Genomic DNA, 7,190 nt, shown 5'->3' on the forward strand with positions numbered 1-7,190 from the left:
GAGTGAAATCAAATAAAGGCAACCTTGTAAAATCTGCAGAACCACCAGATAGGTCAAATAATGACAGTTGTCTGGAAATTAGGCTCTTTAAAGGAGCGCCAACACCATTCTACTTCCCCTACTGGCTACCAGCCTGCTCATTTTCACAATTGTGGGTTGTTGGTTTTCAAAGCTACAGTGGAGCTGGACATGTGGCTGTTAGAGCAGGGCAAGTCAAAATGACACAAAACTGGCTGTTCTTAGAAATTCAGCTGTTTGACTATATACTCCCTGGATTGCTGCAAACCTTTGGTAAATTTTCAGAGTTCTAAAAAAGTTAGTTCTGACAATTTTGCCAGTGTTCTCACTGCTGAAGAGAATTTTCAGAGGTCCATACACCTTCATTTTGGCTGACATCACCCTAAGGCTATGATTAGAGCATAGATCCTCTCACTCTTTGACCAAGCCTTCTTCTTTTAAATTAGTGGTCATCAAACTTTATGTACATCAGAATTACCTGGAAGGCTTGTAAAAATACAGCTGGGCAACATACCTAGAGTTTCTGATTCAAGTCTGAGGTTGAACCTGAGAATTTGCATTTTATGTATTTATTTATTTTTTATTTTTATTTTTTTGTGACAGTCTCACTCTGTCACCTAGGCTGGAGTGCAGTGGCCTGATCTCGGCTCACGACAGCCTCCGCCTCCTGGATTCAAGGGATTCTCCTGCTTCAGCCTCCCGAGTAGCTGGGACTACAGGTGTGTGCCACCACGCCCAGCTAATTTTTGTATTTTTGGGTACAGACAGGATTTCACTATGCTGGCTAGGCTGGTCTTGAACTCCTGACTTCAAGTGATCTGCCCACCTTGGCCTCCCAAAGTGCTGGGATTACAGGCATGGGCCACCACCCCTTGCCGGAATTTGCATTTTTAAAAAGTTCCCAAGTAATGCTGATGATGTTGGTGTAGGGATTATAACACACTTTAGGAACCACTGCAGTATATCATGCAGTACCTTTAATCCATGCCTTAGGTAGTGCTTCCCAACCCTGGAATCAACAATAATACATACAAGCGAATAATACATACTCTTATCTCTATATAGTAATACAATACATAAGCTAATATGTGTCTAGTACTTCATTGTAGGTATGATATGCTTTACATTGATTAGGTTATTTACACAACTCCTGAGTTGGTATTATTACTTTCCCATATTTATAATAAACTGGAAATGGAGGTCAGAGAACAAAGTAGATTGCCCAGAGGCACACGGCTACAAATGCAGGAGCCAGTATGTGAATATGTCTGATTCTTGAGCACAGGCTTTTTCAGCCTCCATATCAGTTTCTCATAGTAATATAGATCACTTATGCCTTGGTTAACTGTAGTCGGGACACGCATGCAGGATTAAAAACAATGACTCATATAGTGAGAAAGTAATTGCTATTCTGGCTCTATTTTTTCTATCCTTTGATGACATCATGATAAAAATACCATTTGAGTGCTGTATCTTTAATGTGTGTCTAATGCTTGGTAGCTTGCCCTTTTAACAAAGAGAGTTGTCTTTAGACTTAGAGCCTTTAGTGGGCAGCAGTTTCTAGCCACAATTTAAAAACATTGTTTTGCGTTCATTTTTCTTACAGTTACTTTCAACTTATAATAGGTGATGCTAGTTTTCCACTTATAGTACTTTTATAAAGTCTCCTTCTTAAAGAAATTAAATATACATTTATTTAAAGAAAAAAGGATAGTGAGTAGTATACACAGATACAGTATGAAAAAGGTTGAAATTTGGGAATCCCTGCCTTCCAGAACAGGTTAATGTATCCAGTTGGGCCAATCTGGAACACCGTAAAGGGAAACTAGGGAAATGTAATTAAAATATGAATTTCGTTTTTTTCCAAAGAGGTACTTAGATGGTTAGTCAGAACTCCTACAGCAACACTTGTAAAGGCAGAGTAATATCAAGCGAGGAATGGTTTTTTCGTAAGAAACGTACTACAGGAGTGGGGTAGGATTCAGATTGGATTTCACAAAATGTCTGGCAAATTCTCATAAACCTAAATTTCTACAGTAAATTTTGGATAATTTATTTCCATCAACAGCAAAAAAAATTAGTCTCAGTTCACTGGCAAGACAGTTTGCTGTTGTTAAGGGGACAGCACAGGAAGTGGGGCTCTTAATTCGTGGGGGAGGGGTCGCGATGAATATATCCTGGGCAACGGGCGACGGGTCGTGGGTGGGGAATAAGAGAAGACAGCGGGACTGTAATCAGATAAGCGGACACGTTTCAAGATGAATAAAGAGAACATGTGCGGAACGAAGAAACAGTTTTGTATCACTGACATAATTAACTGAACTGTCACCCAGGTTTAAATTAAGCAAAGTGTCCGGGGGCTACAGCTGTTGTATTTATTTGGTTTGCAAGTGATGGGAGCTGTTACTTCCCGGCTTTACAAACAGCCTCAAGATGCAAGCTGGGAGGCTGTGGTCAGCCCAAGGCTATAGAGAGGAAGGCAGGCCTCCTCTGAACCCCGCCCCAGCCGAAGCAGCAGCGAGGGGCAAGGGTCAGCGCGGAGAGGCAGGGTGGAAAGCGCCATATAGTGCCCAGGGTCAGGATGGGTAAACAAGCCCTTCCTTGTGTCATTTTTTTTTCGTCTCACCGATATCTGAATTGTAACTGAACTTTATGCCGGGAAACCTTAACCTTGTTAATCAAGTTTCCAGTCGAATCAGGATCGATTTTAATGCCTCCATTTTGGTTGCCGCTGTTGGAATTTCCGAAAAAGCCTAACTGCGCCAGTCTTTCTGTTAGTTCTCCACACCCCTCCTCCTTTTCCCTGAGACCCCGCCCTTTTCTCTCAGCCCAAACCACAAAAGGCCGCGCAGTTTTAGCTCCTACACGGTGCTCCGCCCCCTCCCCAAACGTCGCAGTACTGCAGGGAAAGGAGGTGGGCTCGGCTGGGGCGGGGGATGGAGTCGGCTTCGTCTTTCCGCTCTTCAGCCAATTGGTGAACTCCTCCTGTGGGAGATGGGGGAGCAGGCTGTAGAGAAGGTCCAAGTATTTTTCCCTTTTTCTGCCACGTCCCAACCATTGACGTGAGCCCACTCCTCAGGTTCTGATTGGGCGTATGCATTGTCCCCCCAGCAGAGACCCTGTAAGCCGATTGGTCACCTCTGCCATGGGGGCGGGGCTTGCGTACTCTCCTCCTTCGCCTCCATCGCGGTGCAAGGGGCGGGACTGGCCGCCACCGCCTCTGCTTCCGCCGCCGCCACCGCCGCCGCCGCCGCCACAGCCGCCAGCCGCTGCGCGTTCGGCGGGGGAGGAGTTGGAGGCGGAGAAGAAGGCGGTGGTGGCGGGTGGAGGTTCGAGCGCTGTTCTCGCTCCGGAGCCGCTGCACATTTCGGTGAGGGTTTTTTTTTTTTTTTTTTCAGTCTGGCTTGTTCCGCTGTCGGGAGTGTGGGGGTCGGGGCGAGGAAATTGCTGCGTTCAGCTCCTCAGTTTCTCTGTCTCTAGCTTCGGAAGGAGCGGGGCCTGTCCCTGGCCTGCTGCGCCGGCCATGGTGGGTGGGGTTGATGGCTGTGGGAGGCCTTCTTCGCCTCCTGGGCCCTGTCCAGCCCGGACCCGGGCCGCGCTTCTATCCGGGACGGTCGCGCCCGCCGCCCCCCGACGGATGACATCGGTTGGTATCGGGTTCTCCGCTGCCGCTCTTTCCTGCTGCCTCTTCTACTGTCCTTGGTGACTTGGCCAAGGACCCCGCTGGCTTTCCTCTACACTCGCCACTGTCCAAGAGTTTGCCCCCCAACCAACACCTCACACCCACCTTCTGTGGTTTCCCGTCACCCCGCGTAGAGCGGAACCATCTTACGCCACAGGCCTGCAGCCCCCCTCCCCCGAGGAGCCTTCCGTTGCCGTCGCTCTGCTGGGCGTCTGCATTTTCCCGGATTGTCAGTGAGGCTCGGCACGCAGACACCCCGCTCGAGCCGCAGCAGTCGCTCTACTCCCGGGATCAGCACCCTTCCGCCAGGGCTGCTCTCAGTTAGCGATGTCAGGCCAGATTTCCTCTTGCAGATGCACCTTTAATTTGGCCTCCGTCAGAGGACTATTAATCGTTTTGCGCACATTCAAAATGGTGAGCTTAAAGACGCTCAGACCAAGTTGAAGCAAAGGGGAGGTGGTAAATTGTCATTTTACAGGGAGGAGAGTAATCTGAGAGTTACTTCTCCGGACATTAAAAAAAGAATTTACATCCGCATAGGCGCTTCTTTTGAGTCTGCTGTTTCTGTGAAGTTTAAAATTTTCATTACAGGCTTAATGTATTCTGTTTTATCATGAAATATTTGGTCACATTTCTTTAAAATGGCATCACCTTTGCTGAAGGCTACAGATCATTTGAAGTGTATGTGAATAAACCTGAGGATAACAGTAATAAACGTTTAAATTGTATTTTTCAGTGTTGTAATTGTCTTTTGGGATTCATGTCATTTTTATATGAGACAACCACTTAATTTTAAAAATTCATTACAGACATGCAAGTTTGATGTACACTTCAACAATATAAATAACGGACTGTTAGGTAAAATTTAAATATTTCTTTTCATCCTCCAGTCCCACTCCAGTGTAAAGTTGACAGTTTAGTGTTCATTTTTCAAAATCCTCTTACAAATGCACTAATAGACACATACACGTACATGTAAAGTTTTTTTTTTTTTTTTTGAGGGAGGCTATACCTAATATACCAAACATGTTTGCATACCGCTTGCTTATTGACTTAATTACATACCTTGAACATCTTTACTTTTTACATATAGGTCTCCCTGATACTTTTTAAAAGGCTAACTGGTATCTCATCAGTTTGGGCTATAATTCATTCTATTCCCTTTTTGAAAGACATTTCATTGCAGTTTCTTTTTGCTACACAAATAATGATTTATAATGAAAATAACTTTCTAATTTATTGATCGATATTTAATTAAAAATTTTAACTCATCCTTGATTTTAAAAAATTAAACAGTATGGAAGAATGTAAGGTAAAAAGTGCCGCTTCCACTTCTAGTCCTGCTTGCATCTTGATTGTCAGCCACTGTTAACAATTCAGTAAACTTCCTCTATGTGTGATTATTTCTGGAGCATGGGTTCCTAGAAGTGGAGTTGCTCAGTTAAAAGATTATGCATATTTTAAATTTTGGTAACCCTTTCTCCCTTTTTATTACTCTTGTTGAAAATATGCTTGAATGTTTCTTATGCATTTCTTCTTCTAGATAAACTTTAGACTCAACTAAAAATCCTTAGCTATTTTGAATAAGTTTATATTGAAATTTTAGATTAATTTGGAGACAACTGATCTTTATAGTATTGAGTCTCTCTCCTCAGAAATGTGGCCTCTCCATTTTATTCACGTCTTGTTTTATATTCCTAGGGAAATTTTTATAGTTTTTCTTTTTTTTCTTCATACGTTTAACATTCCTTCCCAGTATTCCTATTTTATGGTTTGATTCGTGTGGTGGATGGAAACTTTCAGTAACATTTCTCTCCCTCTGTTTTCTCTGGTTATAGCAAAACTTTGAGTTTTCTATCATGTATCAAATTATTTTATTGAGTTAATTATCAGGAGATATTCACAGTTTTGTGGTTTCCTTTTCAGTTTTTATAACTTATGTGTTTTTCTCATTGCTTTTGCAATTATACATCTTATAAAATGTTGAGCACTGGTAGATTAAAAACTAATAGCACTGATAGCTAAAAACATGGTATTGTTTCTGACTTTAAGGGGGAATGCTTCTAATGTTTTAGCATTAATTATGTTGTTTGGTGAAGCTTTCTGGTAAAGCCACTGATATTAAAATATTTCCTTCTAGTCTTGGCTTTCCAAGATGCTTATGTTGCTGTTTTTGACATTTTTAAAAACCATAAGTGAGTTTTTTTATATATATGTTTTTGACATCTTTTGAGGTGGGTATATGTGGGCATCATCAGTATTCCCTGGTTTATATTTTCCTGAGAGAGCACCTTCTTAGAAAATCAACCTTAATGAGGATAACTTAGATACAATAAAATGTACTTATTTAAAATGTACAGTGTATTTTATTTTGACAAATGTGTACTCTGTGACCACCATCACAGTCAAGAGTGGAATATTTTCATACTACAATTAAGATATAGAATATTTTCATCTCCCCCAAAGTTCCCTTTTGCAGTCAATCACAATTTCACCCTCAGGACTAGGAAAGTAGTCATCCTCTTTTTCTTGCTATAAAATGGTATCATTTTGTCTAGAATTTCATATAAGTGGAATGATGTAATACATACTCTTTTGTATCTGGCTTTTTCTCTTGGCATGTTTTTCAGGATTATCCATGTTTTTCTGTATTTAACGGTTCTCATTTTATTGCTGAATAGAAGTCCTTGATATTGATTTACTAGTTTGTTGACCATTGCACCTATTTACAGATACTTGGATTGTTTCCAGTTTGGGGCTGTTACAATAAAGTGACCTTCATTTATTGAACATTCCTTTATTCAATGAACATTCATTTATTTTGAATTTTTGTGAACATCTTTTTTTCTTGATAAATACCTAGGCATGGAACTTGTTGGGTTTTATGATAAATGGATGTTTATAAGAAACTGCCAAACTGTTTTCCAGAGTGGTTGTCACATTTCACATATCCATCAGCAGTGTATGACAGTTCCATTTGCTCCACATCATCCTCAGCACTTGGTTGTTTCAGTCTTTTAAATTTTAGCCCTTTTAGTGGGTATGTAGTAGTATCATACTGGGATTTTAATTTGCATTTACCAGATGACTAATGGTACTGAGAATTTGCTCAAGTGTATGTCTTCCTTTGTGAAGTATCTGTTGACATTTTTTGCTCATTAAAAAACAAACAAACAAAAAAAATGGGTGGGCCGGGCGCGGTGGCTCACGCCTGTAATCCCAGCACTTTGGGAGGCCGAGGCAGGCGGATCACGAGGTCAGGAGATCCAGACTATCCTGGCTAACACGGTGAAACCCTATCTCTACTAAAAATACAAAAATTTAGCCAGGCTTGGTGGCAGACGCCTGTAGTCCCAGCTACACCAGAGGCTGAGGCAGGAGAATGAGGTGAACCCGGGAGGTGGAGCTTGCAGTGAGCTGAGATCGTGCCACTGCACTCCAGCCTGGGTGACACAGCGAGACTCCGTCTCAAAAAAAAAAAAAAAAAAAA

General features: G+C 42.0%; 1 protein-coding gene across 1 annotated transcript in view; it reads left to right on the forward strand.

Annotated features, from left to right (window-relative positions):
• Positions 1-3,253: 3,253 nt before the first annotated feature.
• PJA2 (praja ring finger ubiquitin ligase 2) overlaps positions 3,254-7,190 on the forward strand; it is a 74,900-nt gene continuing 70,963 nt past the window's right edge. Inside the window, exon 1 of the mRNA XM_032156695.2 lies at positions 3,254-3,388. The gene's annotated coding sequence lies outside the window, so the exon portion shown is untranslated. The remainder of the gene's footprint in view (positions 3,389-7,190) is intronic.

The sequence above is a fragment of the Hylobates moloch genome, unplaced genomic scaffold (assembly GCF_009828535.3).
Source record: "Hylobates moloch isolate HMO894 unplaced genomic scaffold, HMol_V3 SCAFFOLD_6, whole genome shotgun sequence".
NCBI classification, from domain to species: domain Eukaryota; kingdom Metazoa; phylum Chordata; class Mammalia; order Primates; family Hylobatidae; genus Hylobates; species Hylobates moloch.